The sequence below is a fragment of the Phyllobates terribilis genome, unplaced genomic scaffold (genome assembly GCF_046119375.1).
Source record: "Phyllobates terribilis strain yellow unplaced genomic scaffold, ASM4611937v1 Scaffold_8__6_contigs__length_399053987, whole genome shotgun sequence".
Lineage (NCBI taxonomy): Eukaryota > Metazoa > Chordata > Amphibia > Anura > Dendrobatidae > Phyllobates > Phyllobates terribilis.
The window spans coordinates 42,513,347-42,540,374 of NW_027362768.1; positions in this window are offsets into that span (position 1 = coordinate 42,513,347).

The following is a 27,028-nucleotide window of genomic DNA, read 5'->3' on the forward strand; positions in this document are numbered from 1 at the left end:
CAGGCTGCAATACCATACTTCTAGCTTGGTTGCACTTGAAATTGGGCCTTTTAGGCATGTGGAGGCGGAATCTGGCCACCACATCATGGCTGCGTCGGCGGCCTGGTATCCATACTCAGTCACCAGCCGCCCGGCGGCTGGGTGTCCACGCTTGGTCCCCAGCCGCCAGGGGGCGGCCGGTTGTCCATACTCTGTCCCCAGCCACCCCACTGCCGGGTGTCCACTCTCGGTCCCCAGCCGCCCCTATTTGTCCCGGTAACCTTCCCCACACTTTTCTTAGCCTAGTCTGCTTTAGGGCAGCATTGGCTGAGCCCACAAGAAATCCAGACTGCTCCGGTGGGCCCTGGCTTCTCCATCAGGGGAGTTGACAGTGCCAAGGTGAGGATCATGATGATGATGATAGAAGTTAGCACCTGCTTTGTTTTCTGGGAATGCAAGCTTAAGGGTGAAGCCTGTCGCCCACCCACCCCCAGGCTGCAATACCATACTGATAGCTTGCTTGCACTTGAAATGAGGCCTTTTAGGCTTGTGGAGGCAGACGCTGGCCACCACGTCATGGCTGTGTCGGCGGCCTGGTATCCATACTCGGTCCCCAGCCACCCCGCGGCCGGGTGTACGCACTCGGTCCCCAGCCGCCAGGGGGTGGCCGGGTGTCCATAAACGGTCCCCAGCTACCCCTATTTGAAGGACAGCCTAACCACAGACATGTGGACAAGTGAATATGGCCAGGGATAGTCCATCTCACTGATGCCATCATACTGGGTTAATATTCTGGAAGCTGGGACACAGTGGGACACTGGGATGCAACATGTCCTCCAGACATAGAGGATTGTGGTTCCTGGGTCAATCAGGCTTCAACACAAAGTTCAGAAGGTAGACAGCAGCAGTGGTCGGCCTCCTACATAACGAGTTAATTATTCCTGATCATGAGGCCATCCATCTCCTTAGCTTTCTGTTCCCTGGAATGCAAGCGCATGTATGTAGCAGCGGCTAGGCCTGAGGTGGTCAGCATTTTGGCGCATATCCTACCTCCTCCGAGGATTTTTGGATGTTTTCCTGCTACTATCCCAGTTCTATGACTCCCATTAAAACAAAGCTTCAGGTGATGAATGATGGATGAGGTGTTGGCAAAGGAGAAAGAGCAGAAGGAACAGGGACCATTCACATCAATATCAGGCCAGTCAACCACACATGTCTTGTAGGATATATTTCTGTACCAAAAGGAGCGGTTCGGCTACACAGTTTTAGGGCATACAGTGAGTGCAATGCCTACCAAAAATTCCCTGTAATGAGGCAGATATAGGCCTCTGTGGATGCCATCTGGCCTGTGATCCCACGGTGTCAGTTTTTTTAGGCGTGCATAAAAGTGCTGTTGGCCACAGTATTGTGCACATCTGAATAAAAGGACACCGCTAAACAGAGGCCAGACGGAGTCCAGAGTAACTCTGCTGCCTCATTACATTGAATGGATCCCGCAGGGGTTTCATCTGAATTACATTACTTGGAAATTTAGATGGAAACCCCGATGTAGGTGCTCAGCCTAGAGCGCCGGGTAAATGTTATGTAAAATGTTCCCAAAAAAAGCTTCAACTCAGTCCTCAAAAAAAGCTAGTCCCCACTCAGGTCCGTCATCTGTTAAAAATATAAGAGACTTCCAAGTTACTGGTAGCATAAAGGCTCTGGAAAAGCGAAGTGGCCCTTGCCCCCCAAAAGAAATTCAGAATATTTTGTGCTCCCAAATCCAAATGCCTATTCTACAATAATTTGTTCTCCAATTGTCAAATAGCGCTCCGTCCCTCCCAGATCTCGCCGTATGGCTAAGCGGTACAATTCAGCCACGTATGGGGTGTTGCCACTTTTAGAAGAAATTGCGTGACATTTCGGCACCATTTTATCCATTGCCCTGTGTGAAAATGTAAAATCTGAGGGTAAAGCTTTTTTTTGTAGTAAAAATAAAATTATGTTTTCTTCACTGCCTAAAGGCATAAATTAAAAAATTAAAAAATATTCACTACTTTCCTAGATGAATTCCTTGAGAGGTGTAGCTAAAAAAATGGGGTCATTTGTGGGGGTTTCTGCTGTTTCGGCATGTCAGCGACTCTTCAAATGTGACATGGTGTCTGCAACCTATCCCAGCAAACATAGCGCTCCTTTCTCTTCCGAACCCTGCCGTACACCTAAGCAGTGGTTTTCCCCCACATATGGGGTATCGGCGTACTCAGGAGAAATTGCACAACAAATTTCATGTTGCAATTTCTCCTGTTATTCTTATTATAATGCAAAATTAGGGGATGAAAAAAATTTTTGTGGGAAAAATGTGAAAATTTTATTTTTACGGCTCAATATTATAAACTTCTGTGAAGCACCTGGGGGTACAAGGTGGTCACCATACATCTAGATAAGTTCCCTAAGGGGTCTAGTTTCCAAAATGGTGTCACTTGTGGGGGGTTTCCACTGTTTAGGCACATTAGGGGCTCCCCAAATGCGACATGGCGTCTGCTAATTATTCAAGCAAATTTTACATTCAAAAAGTCAAATGGCGCTCCTTCCGTTCCGAACCCTGTAGTGTACCCAAACAGTGGTTTTCCCCCACATATGGGGTATCGGCATACTTAGGAGAAATTGCACAGCAAAGTTCATGGTGCAATTTCTCCTGTTACCCTTATGATAATGCAAAATTAGGGGATGAAAAACATTTTTTGTTGGAAAAATGTGAAAATTTTATTTTTATGGCTCAATATTATAAACTTCTGTGAAGCATCTGGGGGTACAAGGTGCTCACCACACATCTAGATAAGTTCCCTAAGGTGTCTAGTTTCCAAAATGGTGTAATTTGTGGGGGGTTTCCACTGTTTAGGCACATCAGGGGCTCCCCAAATGCAACATGGCGTCCGCTAATTATTCAAGCAAATTTTACATTCAAAACGTCAAATGGCGCTCCTTCTCTTCTGAACCCTGCACCGCGCCCAAACAGTGATTTTCCCTCATATATGGGTTATCAGCGCGCTAATGAGAAATTGCACTACAAATTGTGTATTCCATTTTTTCCTGTTACCCTTGTGAAAATAAAAATATTGGGTCTAAAGTAACATTTTTGTGAAAAAAAGTTAAATGTTCATTGTTTTCTTCCACATTCCAAAAATTCCAGTGAAACACCTGAAGGGTTAATAAACTTCTTGAATGTGGTTTTGAGCACCTTGAGGGGTGCAGTTTTTAGAATGGTGTCACTTTTGGGTATTTTCTGTCATAAAGGCCCCTCAAAGTCACTTCAAATAAGATGTGGTCCCTAAAAAAATGTTTTTGTAAATTTTGTTGGAAAAATGAGAAATCGCTGGTCAACTTTTAACCCTTATAGCTTCCTAACAAAAAAAAATTTTGGTTCCAAAATTGTGCTGATGTAAAGTAGACATGTGGGAAATGTTATTTTTTAGCTATTTTGTGTGACATATCTCTCTGATTTAAGGACATGAAAATTCAAAGTTTGAAAATTGCAAAATTTTCAACATTTTTGCCAAATTTCCAATTTTTTCACAAATAAACGCAAGTGATATTGAAGAAATTTTAACAGCATAATGAAGGACAATATGTCACGAAAAAATATTCTCAGAATCAGGGGAATGTGTTGAAGCGTTCCAGATTAATTACTTCATAAAGTGACAGTGGTCAGAATTGAAAAAATTGGCCTGGTCAGGAAGGCAAAAACAGGATCTGGCGCGAAGTGGTTAAATGCCCCTTGGAAGAGACGTGGAGGTCACAGTAGCTTAACAAGATGGTTTAAATGCCCCTTGGAAGAGACGTGGAGGTCACAGTGGAATAAAAATACAATTTCAATGCCCCTTGGTAGAGTGGTGGAGGTCGCAGTAGCTTAACAAGACGGTTTGACTTTATGTTACTCTGCTGTTATTTGGTGGTGATGAGAAGTCTGGCCCAATACAGCCCTTGTACAAACCCTTGTTTATTTTGTTTAGGGTCAGCTTGTCAGCATTATCAGTTGACAGGCAAGTGTGCTTATCAGTTATAATTCCCCCAGCGGCAATAAAAACACGCTCCGACAACACGCTAGCGGCAGGGCAGGCCAGGACCTCCAAGGCGAACATCGCGAGTTCATTCCAAGTGTCCAGCTTGGATACCCAAAAATTAAAAGGCACAGAGGAATCACGGAGGACGCTGGTACAGTCGGAAAGGTACTCCCTAACCATCTTTTGAAACTTTCCACACCTTGGGAGAGTATCCCGCACCTCAGGGTCTATAAGCTGGGTGGGTCTCAGAAAACTGTCCCAGAACATTGACAGTGTTCCCCTGCCTCTGATGGATTGGAGTTGTGTCTCTCTCACCTGTACGCCTTGGTTGGTCAACGAACTGTGACCTCTGCCGCTAGCGTGTTCAGATGGGAAGTTTTTTAACAGTTCAGCAGCAAGGGCCTTCTGGTACTGCCCCATTTTTGTAGACCTCTCCACCTCAGGAATAAGAGAGTGAAAGTTCTCCTTGTAGCAGGGGTCTAAAAGTGTCACCAACCAGTAATGACTGTCACCTAACATTTGACAACGCGAGGGTCACGTTTAAGGCAGCGTAACATAAAGTCAGCCATGTGTGCCAGACTGGTAATGGGCAAGACTTCCGTGTCCTCACCCAGATGACGACTGACCATGCTCTCCTCCTCCTCCTCCTCCTCCCCCCTGTCCTCAGGCCACCCACACTGAACTTACGGTATTACAGTTGTACAGTTACTACCATCTACAGCGACTGATACCAGCTCCTGTTCTTCCTCCTCCTCCTCCGCCTCTCCCTCATTGTCCCCCAATGCACGTTGGGATGAGATGAGGCAGGGCTGTGTGTAATCGCCCGCTATGGCTTCTTGATCTATCTCATCATACTCTGGCTGCAATGGCTCCTCTTTAATTCTCTGCAGAGAGCGTTGCAAAAGACAGTCAAGTGGGATGCTGACGTTAATGATGGCGTCATCGCCACTCACCATCTTGGTGGACTCCTCAAATTTTTTCAGGATGGTACATATATCAGACATCCAGGTCCACTCCTGAGGTCTTATTTGTGGAGTCTGACCTGAATATCGACGGCCTTGTTCAGCTGGTACTCCACAACTGATCTCTTGTGCTCACAAATCCTTTGCAACATGTGGACGGTAGAGTTCCAACGTGAGGGGACATCACACACCAGTCGGTGTGCCGGAAGTGGCAAACTCTGCTGCAACACAGCAAGGGCGGCGGAAGCTGTAGCCGACTTGCGAAAATGAGCTGACTGGCGGCGTACTTTGACGAGCAGATCTGGCAACCCGGGGTACGATTTAAGTAGAGATGAGCGTTGTTCTACTCGAACTGTTCGCCAATCTCAAATTCGAGCTGTTTTGGGCGGTGTTCGAGCCGTTCGGCGAACACGAACAATTTGAGAAAAATTCGGCTGTTCGAGGTTATGTTCGATAACTGTTCGTGCACCAAAATCATAACTGGATTTTTTCTCAGTAATGATGAAAATTAATGTTAATACGCAGTTTGAGTGTACAGCGGGGTGGGGGGAGGGGCAGGGGATGGATCTCTGCAGGAACAATGAAGATCTCCATTTTTTTTTCTCTTTCCCGCATTTACAGTGGGGAGGTGCAATCTGTCAGCCTATCAGCAGCGCACACACGGAGCGAAGTGCTTTTTTTCACACAAGCAAGGGCATGTGTCATTGGCAGTGTATGTCACATGTCCTTGCCTATAAGACCAAGCCATTTTCCCCGTCGCCACCATTTTCTCACTGCTGCAGCTGCGTGTTAGACGGCACCGCTGTTGCTGTGTGCGCTATACCTTGTTAATTTCAAGCCAATTTTCGCACAAATATACAGATAGCTTGGGAGTAGGGAATAGTTGTGATTGCAGTCCTTTTAAGGACTAGGTTACAGCATTTCCTACGACTTTTATCAGGGAGGTCTGTGCTCTTAAATAGATAGGTTGTGGGAGTAAAGACTAATTGTAATTGGAGTCCTTTTCAGGACTAGGTTACATGAGTTCCTATCAGTTTTTGCCAGGCAGGTCTGTGCCAGTGCTGTGCAAGTTTTTTTCACAGCATTTGGCTGAATCTAGCAAAGCTAATCCTTTTTGGCCTATTGCAGAGTGTGTTAGTCAGTGGAGTAGCCTATCTGTGTTGCAAGATATACCACCTGTGTATAGAATACCAATTTTTTTACTGCACCTAGTGAAGTAAAATCTTTTGGGCATAGCATCATTCTATTAGTCCATCTATACTGACCTCCATCAGGTTGCAAATTAAAACTAATTTTTATCTGCATCTACAGTACCTCTGAAAAAATATTTGGGCTTCTAGCAGTGTGTGGGACTTGTTCTATTAGTCCATCTATACTGACCTCCATCAGGTTGCAAACTGAATATATTTTTTTCTGCATCTACCTCTGAAAAAATATTGGGCTTCTAGCTGTGTGTGGGTCTTGTTCTATTAATCCATCTATACTGACCTCCATCAGGTTGCAAACTGAATATAATTTTTTTCTGCATCTAGCTCTGAAAAAATATTTGGCCTTCTAGTAGTGTGTCGGACTTTCTCTATTAGTCCATCTATACTGACCTCCATCAGGTTGCAAATTAAAACTAATTTTTATCTGCATCTACAGTACCTCTGAAAAAATATTTGGGCTTCTAGCTGTGTGTGGGACTTGTTGTATTAGTCCATCTATACTGACCTCCATCAGGTTGCAAACTGAATATATTTTTTTCTGCATCTACCTCTGAAAAAATATTTGGCCTTCTAGTAGTGTGTCGGACTTTCTCTATTAGTCCATCTATACTGACCTCCATCAGTTTGCAAATTAAAAATAATTTTTATCTGCATCTACAGTACCTCTGAAAAAATATTTGGGCTTCTAGCTGTGTGCGGGACTTGTTGTATTAGTCCATCTATACTGACCTCCATCAGGTTGCAAACTGAATATATTTTTTTCTGCATCTACCTCTGAAAAAATATTTGGCCTTCTAGTAGTGTGTCGGACTTTCTCTATTAGTCCATCTATACTGACCTCCATCAGGTTGCAAATTAAAACTAATTTTTATCTGCATCTACAGAACCTCTGAAAAAATATTTGGGCTTCTAGCAGTGTGTGGGACTTGTTCTATTAGTCCATCTATACTGACCTCCATCAGGTTGCAAACTGAATATATTTTTTTCTGCATCTACCTCTGAAAAAATATTTGGCCTTCTAGTAGTGTGTCGGACTTTCTCTATTAGTCCATCTATACTGACCTCCATCAGGTTGCAAATTAAAACTAATTTTTATCTGCATCTACAGTACCTCTGAAAAAATATTTGGGCTTCTAGCAGTGTGTGGGACTTGTTCTATTAGTCCATCTATACTGACTAGAGATGAGCGTTGTTCTACTCGAACTGTTCGCCAATCTCAAATTCGAGCTGTTTTGGGCGGTGTTCGAGCCGGTCGGCGAACACGAACAATTTGAGAAAAATTCGGCTGTTCGAGGTTATGTTCGATTACTGTTCGTGCACCAAAATCATAACTGGATTTTTTCTCAGTAATGATGAAAATTAATGTTAATACGCAGTTTGAGTGTACAGCGGGGCGGGGGGAGGGGCAGGGGATGGATCTCTGCAGGAACAATGAAGATCTCCATTTTTTTTTCTCTTTCCCGCATTTGCAGTGGGGAGGTGCAATCTGTCAGCCTATCAGCAGCGCACACACGGAGCAAAGTGCTTTTTTTCACACAAGCAAGGGCATGTGTGATTGGCAGTGTATGTCACATGTCCTTGCCCTATAAGACCAAGCCATTTTCCCCGTCGCCACCATTTTCTCACTGCTGCAGCTGTGTGTTAGACGGCACCGCTGTTGCTGTGTGTGCTATACCTTGTTAATTTCAAGCCAATTTTCGCACAAATATACAGATAGCTTGGGAGTAGGGAATAGTTGTGATTGCAGTCCTTTTAAGGACTAGGTTACAGCATTTCCTACGACTTTTATCAGGGAGGTCTGTGCTCTTAAATAGATAGGTTGTGGGAGTAAAGACTAATTGTAATTGGAGTCCTTTTCAGGACTAGGTTACATGAGTTCCTATCAGTTTTTGCCAGGCAGGTCTGTGCCAGTGCTGTGCAAGTTTTTTTCACAGCATTTGGCTGAATCTAGCAAAGCTAATCCTTTTTGGCCTATTGCAGAGTGTGTTAGTCAGTGGAGTAGCCTATCTGTGTTGCAAGATATAACACCTGTGTATAGAATACCAATTTTTTTACTGCACCTAGTGAAGTAAAATCTTTTGGGCATAGCATCATTCTATTAGTCCATCTATACTGACCTCCATCAGGTTGCAAACTGAATATAATTTTTTTCTGCATCTAGCTCTGAAAAAATATTTGGGCTTCTAGCGGTGTGTGGGACTTGGTCTATTAGTCCATCTATACTGACCTCCATCAGGTTGCAAATTAAAAATAATTTTTTTCTGCATCTAGCTCTGAAAAAATATTTGGGCTTCTAGCAGTGTGTGGGACTTGGTCTATTAGTCCATCTATACTGACCTCCATCAGGTTGCAAATTAAAAATAATTTTTTTCTGCATCTAGCTCAGAAAAAATATTTGGGCTTCTAGCAGTGTGTGGGACTTGGTCTATTAGTCCATCTATACTGACCTCCATCAGGTTGCAAATTAAAAATTATTTTTTTCTGAATCTAGCTCTGAAAAAATATTTGGGCTTCTAGCGGTGTGTGGGACTTGGTCTATTAGTCCATCTATACTGACCTCCATCAGGTTGCAAATTAAAAATAATTTTTTTCTGCATCTAGCTCTGAAAAAATATTTGGGCTTCTAGCAGTGTGTGGGACTTGGTCTATTAGTCCATCTATACTGACCTACATCAGGTTGCAAATTAAAAATAATTTTTTTCTGCATCTAGCTCTGAAAAAATATTTGGGCTTCTAGCGGTGTGTGGGACTTGGTCTATTAGTCCATCTATACTGACCTCCATCAGGTTGCAAATTAAAAATAATTTTTTTCTGCATCTAGCTCTGAAAAAATATTTGGGCTTCTAGCAGTGTGTGGGACTTGGTCTATTAGTCCATCTATACTGACCTCCATCAGGTTGCAAATTAAAAATAATTTTTTTCTGCATCTAGCTCTGAAAAAATATTTGGGCTTCTAGCGGTGTGTGGGACTTGGTCTATTAGTCCATCTATACTGACCTCCATCAGGTTGCAAATTAAAAATATTTTTTTTCTGCATCTAGCTCTGAAAAAATATTTGGGCTTCTAGCAGTGTGTGGGACTTGGTCTATTAGTCCATCTATACTGACCTCCATCAGGTTGCAAATTAAAAATAATTTTTTTCTGCATCTAGCTCTGAAAAAATATTTGGGCTTCTAGCGGTGTGTGGGACTTGGTCTATTAGTCCATCTATACTGACCTCCATCAGGTTGCAAATTAAAAATAATTTTTTTCTGCATCTAGCTCTGAAAATATATTTGGGCTTCTAGCAGTGTGTGGGACTTGGTCTATTAGTCCATCTATACTGACCTCCATCAGGTTGCAAATTAAAAATAATTTTTTTCTTCATTTAGCTCTGAAAAAATATTTGGGCTTCTAGCAGTGTGTGGGACTTGTTCTATTAGTCCTTCTATACTGACCTCCAGCAGGTTGCAAATTGAATATAATTTTTTTCTGCATCTAGCTCTGAAAAAATAGTTGGGCTTCTAGCGGTGTGTGGGACTTGGTCTATTAGTCCATCTATACTGACCTCCATCAGGTTGCAAATTAAAAATAATTTTTTTCTGCATCTAGCTCTGAAAAAATATTTGGGCTTCTAGCAGTGTGTGGGACTTGGTCTATTAGTCCATCTATACTGACCTCCATCAGGTTGCAAATTAAAAATAATTTTTTTCTTCATTTATCTCTGAAAAAATATTTGGGCTTCTAGCAGCGTGTGGGACTTGTTCTATTAGTTCATCTATACTGACCTCCATCAGGTTGCAAATTAAAAATTATTTTTTTCTGCATCTAGCTCTGAAAAAATATTTGGGCTTCTAGCAGTGTGTGGGACTTGGTCTATTAGTCCATCTATACTGACCTCCATCAGGTTGCAACTTAAAAATAATTTTTTTCTGCATCTAGCTCTGAAAAAATATTTGGGCTTCTAGCAGTGTGTGGGACTTGGTCTATTAGTCCATCTATACTGACCTCCATCAGGTTGCAAATTGAATAAAAAAATTTTCTGCATCTAGCTCTGAAAAAATATTTGGGCTTCTAGCGGTGTGTGGGACTTGGTCTATTAGTCCATCTATACTGACCTCCATCAGGTTGCAAATTAAAAATAATTTTTTTCTTCATTTAGCTCTGAAAAAATATTTGGGCTTCTAGCAGTGTGTGGGACTTGTTCTATTAGTCCTTCTATACTGACCTCCAGCAGGTTGCAAATTGAATATAATTTTTTTCTGCATCTAGCTCTGAAAAAATATTTGGGCTTCTAGCGGTGTGTGGGACTTGGTCTATTAGTCCATCTATACTGACCTCCATCAGGTTGCAAATTAAAAATAATTTTTTTCTGCATCTAGCTCTGAAAAAATATTTGGGCTTCTAGCGGTGTGTGGGACTTGGTCTATTAGTCCATCTATACTGACCTCCATCAGGTTGCAAATTAAAAATATTTTTTTTCTGCATCTAACCCAGCCAATAGTTTTGGCCTAATACCACAGTTTGGCCACTCAGCTCTGCTCGGTTACCATCCATTGTTTTTTTGTGCAAACAACTCCAGAGTTGTGAATTAGTTAACCACCAAAATGAGTGGAAAAAGGCCTGCTGCTGGTGGAAAGGGGAATAGGCGTGTTGGGAAGGGGAAAAAAGGTTGTGTCCGTGGGGTAGGTGCAGAAGAAAGACCATCTTCCAGCCAAACTAAAATGTCTACTTCTTTTAGCGGACAATGTGATAAGATCCCTTTCTTACGGCCACGCCAATCGCTACAAATTCCAGATGAGGCACAAAAACAGCAGGTGCTTCAACGGATATCAAGTGCTCCTTTAAGTGGGCTCTCCTCCACATCAACTTCAACATCACAAATACTCCAGTCCTCAAAGGTGTCACCCAAATCGCACTTGCTTCCTCACAGCTCCCAAATCTCCAGCTGCCCGTCTGAGTATGAGGTAGAACAGATGGTTGAGTCTGCAGAGCTGTTTACTCATACTATAGCCTGGGAATCAGAGGTCGACTCCAGCGCTTCTGTGAATCCAGATGAGGAAATGATCTGCACTGATGCCCAGAATCTTTATGAGTCGGATCCAGGACCAGACGCAGAAGGTTCTGACCATAATGTAGACCCTCATTCCCAAACTGTAACTCCTGTTGGTGGAGACAATGAGGAAGACGATGATAAGACTCAAATACCTGATTGGAGCGACAACTTTAGTTTTTTGTCAGGGCAGGAACAGGTTGGCTCTGAGGACGACGGGTGTGATAACGCACAGGGTGATGATGATGAGGTCGGAGATCCCACTTACTGTCAACCCACAGTCAGCCAAGAGATGAGGTCAGCAGAGGAGGTGGAGGAAGATGCTAGTGACGACGAGGTCAGGTTGCGCCTTCCTGGACAGAGACGTAGTACTGGAAGCACGTCAACAACTGCATCCTCAAACACAACTCTGCCTCTCACCACAAGTCGTGGTGGCTCTTCAGGTCGCATGGGTGCTAAGCCTTGCATAGCCTGGGCATTTTTTCAGATCGATAAAGATGACCCAACTCGTGTTATCTGTAACATTTGTCAGCAAAAGCTAAGTAGAGGCCAAAAAATACATAGTTTGAGTACTTCATGCATGAACCGGCACATGGACATGAAGCATAAGTTGCAGTGGGAAGCTCAGTGTGCTACAATGCGGTCTAGCCGGCCGGGCCAACCACCGTCTGCCATATCTTGTGCATCCGCGGCCTCTTCATCCTCTGTGACTGGGGGGACAGCAGTCACACCTGTTTTGGGGCGCAGACCTGCCACCTCTTTACCCGCAACAGCCAGCGTGATTGGCAGGTCATCATTTTCTTTGGAGGTGGTAACACCAGCTGGTCTTGAGCGCTGTCCGACATCGATAGCACCACCTTTGGATCAAGGCAACCTAACATGTCCGCCTGCATCTTCCTCACAGACCGGCAGTTTGCCAGGGACACCCTTATCAACCCCGTCTAAGCACAATAGCCAGCCCTCGGTCCCTCAGATGTGGACAAGTAAAAGACCATTTCCTCCTAGCCATGAGAAAGCTAAGAGGTTGAATTTCACCATCTGCAAGCTCTTGGCTACAGAAATGCTGCCTTTCCGCCTGGTGGACACAGAGGATTTTCGAGACCTTATGTCCGTCGCAGTGCCCCAGTACCAGATGCCCAGTCGGCACTACTTCTCAAAGAAAGGTGTGCCTGCGCTCCACCAGCATGTCGCACACAACATCACCGCTTCTTTGAGAAACTCTGTGTGTGACAGGGTGCATTTCACCACAGACACTTGGACGAGTAGGCATGGACAGGGGCGTTACATGTCGCTGACTGGGCACTGGGTAACTATGGTGACAGCAGGACAAGGGGCTGCTGTCCAAGTCTTACCGTCCCCACGAGTTGTGCGTCAATCCTCTTTATGTCAAAGTTCCACCATTGCTTCTGCCTCCTCAACCTCCTCTCGGTCTTCCACCTGCACCCAAAGCCTGTCTGGTCATGCCACAAGCTTTCTAACTGCGCAGAAGGGATCCTGCACACCTCCTTACTATGCTGGCAGTAGGGCTCAACGTCATCAGGCTGTTTTTACATTGAAATGTCTGGGAAATGTGAGTCACACAGCTGAGGAGTTGTGGTCAGCTCTGGAGAACCAATTTCATGAATGGTTGTCTCCACTGGACCTGAAACCAGGGAAGGCCGTGTGCGACAATGCTGCAAACCTGGGTTCGGCCCTTCACCGGGGCAATGTCACACACGTGCCTTGTATGGCTCACGTGTTGAACCTGGTTGTCCAGCAATTTTTAGCCCACTATCCCAGACTAGATGGCCTTCTGCAGAGGGCACGGTCGCTGTGTGCTCACTTCCGCCGTTCGCATCCCGCAGCTCAGCGACTTACATCTCTACAGAAGTCGTTGGGCCTGCCACTTCACCGGCTAAAATGCGATGTGCCTACCCGGTGGAATTCAACTCTGCACATGTTGCAGCGACTGTGGCAGCACCGACAAGCCCTGGTGCAATACGTTCTGATGTATAGCCTGGGCCAACGAGATTCAGAGGTGGGGCAAATCACGCTGGAGGAGTGGTCTCAGATCAGGGACCTATGCACCCTTCTGCACAGTTTTGAAATGGCGACGAAGATGTTTAGTGCTGACGATGCCATTATCAGCATGACTATTCCGGTGATTTACATGCTGGAGCACATGTTAAACAGAATTCGGAGTCAGGTGGTGGCACAAGAGGAGGTGGAGGAAGTAGAGGAGGAGGAGTTGTATGCGGAAGGGCTAACATCTGCAAGGTCCAGACGGTCGACAGCACCAAGGCGGCAGGCATGTGAGGGTGGGGGAGATGGTTTTACCAGGGCGCATGGTAGCAGCCAAACTAGTGAGGAAGGTGCAGGAGCCCAGGAAGAAGTGGAGGACGAACTGATGGAAGACTCATCAGATGAGGGAGACCTTGATCACATTTCTGTTGTGCGAGGTTGGGGGGAGAGGACAGAGGAAGGAAGCATGATTGTTACCTCGCCACCAACACAACAGGGACTTGGTGCTCCTGGATGCGCAACACACATGAGTGCCTTCTTGCTGCACTACCTGCAACATGACCCTCGAATTGTGAGAATTAGAAATAATCCTGACTACTGGGTTGCCACACTGTTAGATCCCCGGTACAAAAGTAAATTTGCAGAAATTATTCCTGCCATAGAAAGGGATGCACGCATGCAGGAGTATCAGCAGAGACTGTTGCAGAATCTTACATGTACTTTTCCACAAAATACCAGTGGTGCACGTAGTGAATCTCACAGCTCCAACTTGCCAACCGTGGGACCGTCAAGTGTTCAGCACTCATACCGTAACAGAACCACAGTATCTGCTGGTAACATCAATTTTGCGGAATCATTTCACCACTTTTTTAGCCCATCCTTTGCAAGGCCACAGGAGACAAGAAGTCTGACACATAGTCAACGCCTAGAGACGATGGTACAGGAGTATCTCCAAGTAAATATTGAAGCCACGACTGTGTCACTGGACCCTTGCTCTTTTTGGGCTTCCAATCTGGATAAATGGCCGGAGCTAGCCACTTACGCCTTGGAGATCTTGTCATGCCCCGCAGCCAGCGTTCTGTCTGAACGTGTGTTCAGCGCTGCTGGTGGTGTGCTGACAGATAAGTGCACGCGGCTCTCCACTGATAATGTAGACAGACTCACGTTCATAAAGATGAACAATTCATGGATTCGAAACGACTTTTCTACCCCTGTGTCATCCTGGGTAGAGTAAAAGCTTGATGATTGGTTAAAATCACCCTACCAAACGTTTTAAGCTTTCAAATTACTAATCATGTTTATCTGTATCTTGACTGGAAAATAATTTGGGCTTTGTAGCAGTGTGCAGCACTGATCCTATTAGGCCATCTATAATAAGCTCCACCAGATTTAAAATTAAAAATAATTTTTAACTGCATCTAGCCCGGAAAATAATTTTGGGGCTCCGAGATGCGCAAGACACATAAGTGCCTTCTTGCTGCACTACCTGCAGCATGACCCTCATATTGTCAGAATTCGAAGTAATCATGACTACTGGGTTGCCACACTCTTAGATCCCCCAAACTTTTCGATCAACCTTTTCATTTTAATAAAGACCAAAAAAATGGTCATTTTTGAAATTATAAGCATTAGCAGGTTGTTAGAAACTGAAATCAAACAGTTTTCAACTCAAAACTTTATTCTAGGTGATGTTACATTTTCACATAGGACCCCTTGTTCGAAAGGAGCTTCTGAACTCTCTCGTCCATTGAATTTGTCAGGTTTTGGATGGTTTCTGCTTCAATTGTTTTGCATGAGGACAGAATACCCCCCCAGAGCTGTTGCTTAGATGTGAACTGCCTCCCGCCATCATAGACACTCCTTTTAATGATGCTCCAAAGGTTCTGAATGGGGTAGAGGTCAGGGGAGCATGGGGGTCACACCATAAGTTTGTCCCCTTTTATGCCCATATCAGCCAGAGATGCAGATGTTTTATGTGCAGCATGAGATGGTGCATTATCATGCAGAAAAATGATCTTGCTGTGAAATACACGGTTCTTCTTCTTGAACCATGGCAGGAAGTGCTGTTTGAGAAAATCCACATACATTATGGAGTTCATCTTTAGCGCCTTCAGGGATCCTAAAGGGGCCGACAATCTCTCTCCCCATGATTCCAGCCCAAAACATTACTCCACCTCCTCCTTGTTGGCGCTGTAGCCGTGTTTGCGTGGGGTGTCCATCAACCAGCCATCCTCCACTCCATCCATCTGGACCATCGAGCGCTGCACGGCACTCATCCGTGAACAAAACAGTTTTGAAATCAGTCTTCATGTAATGTTTGGCCCACTGGAGCCGTTTCTGCTTGTGTGAAGTGGACAGAGGAGGTCGACAGGATGGCGTATGCACAGCTGCAAACCTCTGAAGGACCCTGCATCTTGTTGTTCGGGGGACGTTGGAGGCACAAGCAGCTTCAAAAACTTGTCTGCTGCTATGACAAGGCTTTTTTGCCGCTGCTCTTTCAACCTGACGTAATTGCCTGTAGGAAAGAGTCCTCAATTTGCCCTTATCAGCACGCACACGTGTGTACTGTGAATCAGCTACATACTTCTTGATTGCCAAGACACTTCATCCTGATCATCGCACAATGTTGATTGTAGACATGCCTTGACCTAAACACTCCACAATTTGTTGCTTCTCAGCAGCCGACACATCCTTTTTCTTTCCCATTTTGGCAGAAAATGTAGGCTGCTTAATAATGTGAGAGAGCCTTCTTAAGTAGTCTTGCCTTTCATTGGACACACCTGCCAAACTAATTAGCACAGGTGTCTGCAATTGCTTACAGTGATATAAAGAGCCCTGACACACATCACCATCAATGAGTTTAACTGACAAACAAACAAATTCTTCCCTTATCACTCCTAAACACTTTTTGCATAATAATTTGGAACGCGGTGTACATGTGCTTTTCCACAAAACACCAGCGGTTCACGTAGTGAATCTTACAGTTCTAACTTGCCAACCGTGGTCTGTATGGAATTGTTCAATAAAGGGCCCAAAATTAAGATAACATAAATGGGAGAGGTCTCTATGAATAGGAATTCCTAAGTATTTGATACCCTGTGAGGGCCAGGCAAAGGGAAAGTTGGACTGGATGGAATCCTATATGGATTTGGGGAGGGAGACATCGAGGGCCTCAGACTTCGCTGCATTGATTTTAAAATGTTACCATGTAACAAAGTGATCTATTTCAGCCATAACAGCATGGATGGATATATGTGATTGAGTGATATATACTAGGACATCATCAGCAAATAGAGAGCACTTGTACTCGGTGCCTCCCACCTCAATCCACCTAATATTGGGGATATGGCGAATTGATGAGAGCAGGTGCTCCGTCACTAGGATGTATAAGAGAGGGGACAGAGGACATCCCTGCCTTGTCCCATTGGTGATTGTGAAAGGTGATGAAAATGTTCTGATGCACCCCCTGGGCCTTGGGACACCCAGAGCCGGACCCTTTTTGGTGGATGCTGGTGGTTGTAGTCTTCGTGGCGGCGACCCGGTTCCGTGGCTCAGGGCGGTCAAACCAGTGGCGGAACTATTTATGTGGTTTTGATGTTTAAATGTCCGACTACGCCACCCGTGGATTGCGGTCAGAGTGAACCGCCGCTACAGGGCAGACCGCTGAGGCTGGTGTTGTGGGTGCAGCAGAGCGTAGCATAACTCCCCACGGGAGGAGTATAGCCTCAGGGCAGTGTATGCGGAGGATGGGGGTGATGGTGCAGGGCAGCAGCAGTAACGACACGGAGTCAGTGATGCAGTCCAGGGCCTTTACTCACAGTTCTTATTATCCAGACCACGTCTGCAGGTAACGGCTGCCCACGTCGTACTGTGCTCACCAGGTGAGGGGCTCAGACAACTCCCAGATAACTTTGGAGCACTTCACAGGACCCCCTTTGTGTGTCCTTTGTCTGGCCTTTCTTACCAACACTTCTGTCCGGCTGCCTCGGGCCTCCTCTTGGTAAACTTGGCGCCAGTTTCCCTGACCCTATGTGGTGCCTTCCTAGCGGGTGTAGCGAGGGGCTGCGCCACATAAAATGTCAGAGCCTCCGGTTTCTAGCTGAGGGTCGTTTCCTGCCTCCACTAGTTCGGGGACCGGTCTCCCCCTTTGGCCTGACCCCTCCACGCAGGTGGATTCGGGCGTGCGGTGGCGACTCGCCCGTCCGCACCCCTGGGATCCCTTCATTCCTCATTCCTGGAGCCTTCTCCGCTCCTCTTCCTTCCTTCTCCCTCTTCCAGGCCTGGGCCTCTGTTACTAGGCCCGCCTCCGGAGCAGAGCTCATGCAGAGCCCCTGCTCCCTGCCACTTCTGCTCAGACTTCTCTGCACTGAACTAAGATGGTGCCCACCTTTTATACTCCCTTCTCAATGCACCCAGGAACTGCTTCCTCCCTGCTCCTGCACTACAGGGTTCCCCTTCCTCAGTGTTCCCTCCCCCCACTCCAGCCAGGGACAGGGACTGTCGTGCCCATCTCAGGGGCATATTGGTCGCCCTGCCCCACGGCAATGTGGTGTAATGCATGCAGGTGTCGGGTCCTGATCCACACTCCATCCTTACCTGAGAGTGAGATATCACACCTCTGGGTGAGGTGCAATACGTCTGTAGCAACCGAGCCCTCAGGGTGCTACAGTTCCATTTATCTTCAGCCTAGGTGACGTATTGCGATACAGGGCCGTGATTTTGGCTATAAAAGGGTCCCCTAGACCCCTACCCCAAGCTTTTTAAGAGAATCATATATGGCGTGCCAGGAGACTCTATGGAATGCTTTCTCAGCATCCAACGAGAGTATCTAATTACAAATTTTTAACTGCATCTAGCCCAGGAAATACTTTGTGCCTAGTAACAGTGTCTGCTAGTCAGCGGATTATCCCGGCTGTTAAGCAAGCTACACCACCTGTAGTTTAGACACTTAATTTTTTCAAAGGAAATGCTTCGGGACCATGGGATACTCAGTGAAGAGCATCAGGAGGCACCCCAAGGCATAGGGGCTGGGACTGGCAGTAGGATGCCTTGCGGTGGACAGCCGAGCTCGATCCTTATAAAAGCTTTTTAACTGCAGCAGCTTTAGTGGACGCTACTGGAGCTGGAATTACGCGGCTGCTGGCATGAGACTTGCCCTCCAATAGATCCTTGTAAATGGATTTAAAGTGTATTCATTCAAATTAGAGAGACAATTTAAATTAAAAAGCTTAGAGCTGCCTCCACCACAGGGGGGCTCGCTCGACCCACCAGCGGACAGGCACCAGTATTGGGAGAGGGGGGCTGGCCATCAGGGTTCACCGCGGCTCTGGCACAAACCCGGCGACACGGAGGTGGCACGGGCAGGAGCGGACTGGCCGTGTCGGCTTCTCACTTTTTGGATTTTAGAAGGGCATGACATGCCTATATCTGTGTCTCCCCCTCCTTTTACTCCTCCACCTCTTTTATTTTCGCATGACTATATGTACTTGTCACTTTTCCATGTGTTAGTTGTGTCTTCTGAGCAGTTTGTCAGCTTTTGGACACCTTTGAAGGTGTTTTCTATGTGTTTCTATGTGTTTTTGTTTGCCTGCCATTGGTTTTAACGGTGTTCGAAGGTGTTCGACGAACAGTTCGACGAACAGTTCGGCGAACACACGGGTGTTCGACGAACCGAACCGAACTCGAACACTACGGGGGTGGCTCAACACTAGATTTAAGAAACCGCTGAACCACGAGGTTAAGCACATGAGCCAGGCATGGTACGTGTGTGATCTCGCCTCGCCTCAGAGCTGCCACCAGCTTACGGCCATTGTCACACACGACAATGCCTGGATGTAGGTTCAGCGGTCTCAGCCACAGATCTGCCTGCTCTTTCACAGCAGTCCACAACTCACAAGCAGTGTGAGGTTTCTCACCTAAGCTTATGAGTTTCAGCACAGTCTGTTGCCGCTTGGCTGAGGCAGTACTGCAGTGCATTCAGCTTGTAACTGATGTGGTGATATCTGAGATGGAGGCTGAACATGAGGAGGAGGAGGAGGATGATGCGCAAGAGCTGTACACTGTGGGGGCAACTCTGACTGACATAGGGCCCGCAATCCTCAGTGTGGGGAGGATGTGTTCCGTCCCAATGTCTGACTGGGTCCCGTCTTCCACTATGCTTACCCAGTGTGACGTCAGGGAGATGTACCATCCCTGGCCACAAGCACTTGTCCTCATGTCCGTTGTCAGGTGGACTCTCCCAGTAACTGCGTTGTTGAGGGCATGGCAGATGTTTTGGGACACGTGCTTGTGTAGTGCGGGGATGGCCCACTTGGCAAAATAGTGTCGGCTGGGGACCGAGTACCGTTGGATAGCCACCGCCATAAGGTTGCGGAAGGATTCTGTCTCCACCAGCCTAAAAGGTAGCATTTCCAATGCAAGCAGTCGTGAAATGTGCGAATTTAGTACTGTGGCCTGTGGGGCATTGGATGTGAATTTGCGCTTTCATTCAAAGCTCTGGAATATGGACAATTGAACGCTGCGGTGGGACGTGGACGTGGATGTTGATGCTGTTTCTTGAGAAACTGCCATAACAAGTGAAGACTGAGGAGAGGGGCCATATTTGCATGCAGTATGGACAGGGGATAGCCTTGCACGCACAACAGGGGGTTCTCTTAAGAGCACAACAGCGGAAGAAACAGCGGTGACACCCGCTGACACTGGTCCTGGACCCTGGGGTTCACCCCACAAAGTCGGGTGCTTTGCTGCCATGTGCCTGATCATGCTGGTTGTGGTCAGGCTGGTAGTTTTGTCACCCCGCTGATGCTGGCATGGCAGGTGGAACATATGGCCTTTTTGGGGTTATCAGCAGAGTCTTTAAAAAAATTCCAGACTCTAGAAGACCTACTGGTTGTACTGGCAACATCCCTCGTGTTGGTGTTACGGGGAACGGTTGCCCGCCTTCTGTCTGCAGCCACCACACTGCTTCCTCCTGCCTGTTAGGGTACTCTGCCTCCCTCCCCCTGTGTGCTGCTGGCCTCGCTCTGCGTGTCCTCCTGCCACGTTGGGTCAGTTACTAGATCATCCACCACCTCCTCCTCCTCTTCAACTTCCACACCACGGTCCTTCTCCTCACTTCATGGCAATTGTGTCTCGTCATCGTCCACCTCTTGTGACAAATTGCCAGCGTCACCTTCCTGTGGCCGTAGCTGTACAAATATTTGGCCATCGCTACATGGGATCTCCTCTTTCACCACTTCAAGCGGAGCAGGCGAGGCGCACAAATATGGAAATGGACCAGTGAACAGATTTTCAGAGTGTCCAAGTGTGGGATCAGTTGCTGTCTGACCACACTCGGCATGGTGGGAGGAAGGAGCATCAGGGTGAAGAGGAGTATGCGGTCGATACTCACGGCTACCAAGACTTGACCGTGTGGAAGACAGACCGGAGGTGGTGGTGCCCAGGTAACTGGAAGTATTATCTGCTATCCAATCAATAACCTGTTCACACTGATCAGTTCACAATAGTGGTTCCTGTTGTGTGCTTCCCTAGTAATTCGGTCAAGAACTGGGAGCAAGAAGATGTGGCTGTTTGTTGTGGCACATTTTCACATTGGCAACGGCCCCATCCTCTGCACGCACCATCACCAGAACGTCTAGTTCCATGTCCCCTGCCACGCGCCTTGCCCATTGTAAATGAAGTAAAATAGTTTACACTAGCACTATCAATGGCAAAAGAATAATTAAAAGGAGATTTGAACCATGGAAGAGGAAAACCACAGTTCGAGTACTCTTGCCTACACCAGACTCTTTTAAACAGATACAGTGGTGGCCAAAAGTATTGGCACCCCTGCAATTCTGTCAGATAATACTCAGTTTCTTCCCGAAAATGATTGCAATCAAAAATTCTTTGGTATTATCTTCATTTAATTTGCTTGCAAGGAAAAACACAAAAGAGAATGAAGCAAAAATCTAATCATTGATCATTTCACACAAAACTCCAAAAATGGGCCAGACAAAAGTATTGGCACCCTCAGCCTAATACTTGGTTGCACAACCTTTAGCCAAAATAACTGCGAGCAACTGCTTCTGGTAACCATCAATGAGTTTATTACAATGCTCTGCTGGAATTGTAGACCATTCTTCTTTTGCAAACTGCTCCAGGTCCCTGATATTTGAAGAGTGCCTTCTCCAAACTGCCATTTTGAGATCTCTCCACAGGTGTTCTATGGGATTCAGGTCTGGACTCATTGCTGACCACCTTAGAAGTCTCCAGTGCTTTCTCTCAAACCATTTTATAGTGCTTTTGGAAGTGTGTTTTGGGTCATTGTCCTGCTGGAAAACCCATGACCTCTGAGGGAGACCCAGCTTTCTCACACTGGGCCCTACATTATGCTGAAAAATTTGTTGGTAGTCTTCAGACTTCATAATGCCATGCACACGGTCAAGCAGTCCAGTGCCAGATGCAGCAAATCAACCCCAAAACATCAGGGAACCTCCACCATGTTTGACTGTAGGGACCGTGTTCTTTTCTTTGAATGCCTCTTTTTTTTTCCTGTATACTCTATGTTGATGCTTTTTCCCAAAAAGGTCTACTTTTGTCTCATCTGACCAGAGAACATTCTTCCAAAACATTTAAGGCTTTCTTAGGTAAGTTTTGGCAAACTCCAGCCTGGCTTTTTTATGTCTCTGGGTAAGAAGTGGGGTCTTCCTGGGTATTCTACCATACAGTCCCTTTTCATTCAGACGCCGATGGATAGTACGGGTTGACACTGTTGTACCCTCGGACTGCAGGGCAGCTTGAACTTGTTTGTATGTTAGTCGAGGTTCTTTATCCACCATCCGCACAATCTTGCGTTGAAATCTCTCGTCAATTTTTCTTTTCCGTCCACATCAAGGGATGTTATCTACAGTGCCATGGGCTTTAAACTTCTTGATGACACTGCGCATGGAAGACAAAGAAACATTCAGGTCTTTGGAGATGGACTTGTAGCCTTGAGATTGCTCATGCTTCCTCACAAATTGGTTTCTCAAGTCCTCAGACAGTTCTTTGGTCTTCTTTCTTTTCTCCATGCTCAATGTGGTACACACAAGGACACAGGACAGAGGTTGAGTCAACTTTAATCCATGTTAACTGGCTGCAAGTGTGATTTAGTTATTGCCAACACCTGTTAGGTGCCACAGGTAAGTTACAGGTGCTGTTAATTACACGAATTAGAGAAGCATCACATGATTTTTCAAACAGTGCCAATACTTTTGTCAACCCCCTCTTTTAGGTTTGGTGTGGAATTATTTCCAATTTGGCTTTAGGACAATTCTTTTTGTGTTTTTTCATTGAAGACAAATAAAATGAAGATAATAATACCAAAGAATTTGTGATTGCAATTATTTTCAGGAAGAAACTGAGTATTATCTGACAGAATTGCAGGGGTGCCAATACTTTTGGCCACCACTGTATATTGGTGTCTGAACAGTCAGCGAGACACTGAAAGTGTTTTTTTTATGCAAAAAACACAAAAAGTGGTTAATACAGAGATTTGAACCACAGTTATAATTTCCTGGTGTATACCAGACTTGTTAAAATAGATATATTGGTGTCTGAGCAGTCAGCGACACACTGAAACTGTTTTTTTTTTATGGAAAAAAGGCAAGCAGGTTGATAACACAAAGATTTGAACCGTGGAAGAGGAAAAATACAGTTCTAGTTCTCTGGCCTACACAGACTCTTTTAAACAGATATATTTGTGTCTGAACAGTCAGCGACATACTCAATTTTTTTTTTGCGGGGGGGATGCGAAAAGGTTAATAAGACGGGTATTTGTACAGTCTGACTGAGGTAAAAAAAGAGTATTTAGATGAAAAAAAAAAGAATTTTCCTGGCTCATGAGACCTGGGGCTAAGTCTAGAAATTTGACCAGCAGGAGCACACAGTCCTGAAATGCAGTGTTTGTTGGTATAACCACTGCATCTCCTATACAGCCTGCCTGCCTGCCTGATATCTGGGATGGATATTAGTCCTGAGAAGGACTGTCTGTTTTATTTGGCAGGCTTTAGAGACCCTACACTAACTATTTTGCAGTATAAATCTCTCCCTAGCTCTGCAGCACTGACCCTACACTGTCTGATCCAGAGCGACTGTGTCCAAGATGGCGGCGCCCGGTTTTAAATACTCGAGGTGACGCTGTGCGGCCAGCCAATCACTGTAATGCCCACAACCAACATGGCTGCGACATTACAGTGACTGGCTGGCAATCGCTGCATGTTCATTGGCTCTGTAAAAAGAGCCAAACGTGCAGGGCGGAGACCCGAGCTCCTACCTGAATAACCCGGAAATGCTCGGTGCTCGCCGAACATCCCGAGTAGTGAGATGCTCGGGCGAGTAACGAGCAGTGTCGAGCATGCTCGCTCAACACTAATGTGTACCCCTGTATGCAGAACAATATCAGCACCCAAAAATTTCAAACTGACATCTGGCCTGCTGTATGACGTTACTAACAGAAGAAATTACTTTTTTTTACTGTGGATGAGGCCTGTATACAATAGAATATATGCTCTAAGAACTTTCAAACTGAGATCTCCCGTGCTGTATCATGTTAGTAATAGCATACAGATGAATTTCACCGCCACAAAATGACAAACTGAGATATGGTGTGCTGTATCACTTTTGTCACAGAAAAAAAATGATTTTTTTACTCTGCATGAGCTCTGCATGCAGCTGAATTTCACTACCACAAAATGACAAACTGAGATATGGCGTGCTACATCACGTTAGGAACAGAAAAAAAAGTTTTTTTTTACTTTGCACCAGTTCTGCACACAGCTGAATTTCACCTCCACAAAATGACAAAGTGGGATACGGCATGCTGTATCACGTTAGGAATAGAAAAAAATAGTTTTTTTTTACTTTGCACCATCTCTGCACACAGCTAAATTTCAGTGGCACAGAATGACAAGGTGAGATATGGCGTGTTGTATCGCGTTAGGAACAGAAAAAAGTCTTTTTAACTCTTCACCAACTCTGCACCCAGCTGCATTTCAGCACCACAAAATGACAAGGTGAGAAATGGTGTGCTGTATCACGTTAGGAACAGAAAAAAAATCATTTTTTTACTCTGCACACAGCTGAATTTCAGCGCCACAAAATTTCAAGATGAGACATGGCATACTGTATCACGTTAGGAACAAAAAAAAATTGAGTTTTAAAGGTGTACTTGTGCGTGGAGTACAACAGAAGCAGTACACAACAGAGTTCTAAGAAATGTGCCCTGCTGTATTTGTCTGGACCTCACTAATATCACAAAAAAAAATCCTAGAAAGTCAATTTCACTGCCACACAGGACACTAGCTATGTAAACTCTCTGACTTAGAAGCAACCGCCTAACTAACTAGCTAAAATCTGTCAGTATCCTGGAGCAACCTCTCTGACCTGCTATAGTCACAAAATGGCCCAAATTTGAAATTGGTGATCGTTTTTTGAACATATTCTTTCATCTCTAATCACGACCAGCCAACTTGTCCTTAATTCTCACAGATAGACCCTCCCAGAAGGTGGCCACCAGCGTCTCGTTGTTCCAAGCGAGTTCGGAGGACAGGGTATGAAAACGGACAGCATACTAGCCCACTGTGGGGTTTTCCAGGCACAATCTGAGGAGAGAGGAAGCTGTGGAGGAAACACAGCCAGGCTTATCAAAGACCTTGCAGAAGGCCTCAGGAAACTTCTGGAGTTTGGAGGCTAGAGGATCCCCTCTCTCCCATAGGGGATTGAGCAATGCCAGAGCTTTGCCAGTAAGATGGGACATGATTAATGTCTCTTTCATTTGGTCTGAAAAGAACTGATGTGTCAAGAGTTCAAAGTGCAGCATGCATTGGTTGATAAATCCATGGCACAAAGTAGGATCACTGTCATAATATGGTGGAGCCGACAGATGGGATCCGGAATCAGAAACATAGCTGGTACACTGAAGAGTCACAGCTGAGGTTGCCGAATTTTAGACTGGTGCAGATGCGGCCTCAGAAGTTTGCAGATAGGACAAGATCTTGTCCTGCTGGTCCTTTAGGCAGGAGACATTTTGGTAAAGGTCTGAGACTTGGGAGGTAGGAGAGCCAGCGGGTTACATGGCCTGTGCAAACTGTAAGCACCTGACTCTTCAATAGAGCCCCTGGTGGTGGGGTTAGACTTGGCTCCAGGTGCTACTCCAGGATGGACCTCAGACTCATGGAAGCTGACCCCCAAAGGGGCAGGGAGCTGAAATGGCAGGTGCTGGCAGGGACGGCTGGTATATAGACATTCACAGCAGGTGCAGGCAGGAACGGCTAGTATACAGGCAGGCACGGCAAGTGCAGACAGGTAGGGTTGGTATACAGGCAGGCACAACAGTTGTAGGCTGGAATGGCAGGTATACAGGCAGACATGGCAAGTGCAGACTGGTACGGCTGGTATACAGGCAGGTGCTAGAAGAAACACTACAACAGAGGACCTGCGAAATAGCAAGCATTCAAACAAAGCAGAGTGCAGGCAGGAACGGCTAGTATACAGACAGGCATGGCAAGTGCAGACAGGTAGGGTTGGTATACAGGCAGGCACAGCAGTTGCAGGCAGGAATGGCTGGTATGCAGGCAGGCATGGCAAGTGAAGACATGTACAGCTGGTATACAGGCAGGTGCTCGAAAAAACACTACAACAGATGACCTGAGAAATAGCAAGCATGCAAACAAAGCAGAGTGAACACATTACCCTGCCACCTCCCAACAGGGGGAGTTGCCTTAAATAATAAGTGTCTCCCAGCCATTGGCTGGGGACACTAATGGATGGCACATGCTGTCTCTTTAAGAGACTAGGAGCACGTGCGCGCCCCAAGCGTAGTGCCTGGGGATCTGCCAGGAGTGTGCAGACCACGGAAGGATACAGCATGAAGAGGACCCATGCAATGAGGGCTGGGGCCGTGAGTGAGTCAGTGTCCCTGCCGGGGTAGAGGAGGATTGGAAGCATGCAAGGATGCAGGCACTAAAAGAGTAATGTGGGAGTATTACTATACTCACCACCTTGGATTCAGCGCCATTCTCCTTGTCTTCTCATCATGGTGTCACCTTTATTCAGACTATCCTGATCTCTTTATGCTCTTTTCATGAGCCAAAAGTCTCTATTACAATGAAAGCCTATGGATCCTTGTTCTGATGCTCCATAGACTTACATTGTAAAACCCATTTCCAGGTTACACAGAGCGCAGTGTGACACGGAGATTCTGCAGAGCTGTAATGTCGATGATAAGAGAGAAGAACATCCCTGGATCATGAAGAAGACTACATTACAGGTGCATATACACAGATTTAGTAAAAAAAAAATCATGGGGGTACTTTTATAAAATAAGGGATCATAATTGCTCACTAAATATATGCAGTTGAAAGGAATAAACAGTGGTTAGCCACTTTTTAAACACATTTCTAGAATGCCATAAACTATTCTTTACTGACTCAAGCAATCATAAATGCCACCATATTTTTACACCTGCTCTGAATGTTACTGCCCGCACAGCATTGTAAACCCTGGATGACAACAAGACGTCAATAGTAGTCCAGATTAGAGATGAGCGCTGTTCTACTCAAACTGTTCGCCAATCTCAAATTCGAACTGTTTTGGGCGGTGTTCGAGCCGTTCGGCGAACATGAACAATTTGAGAAAAATTCGGCTGTTCGAGGTTATGTTCGATAACTGTTCGTGCACCAAAATCATAACTGGATTTTTTCTCAGTAATGATGAAAATGAATGTTAATACGCAGTTTGAGTGTACAGCGGGGCGGGGGGAGGGGCAGGGGATGGATCTCTGCAGGA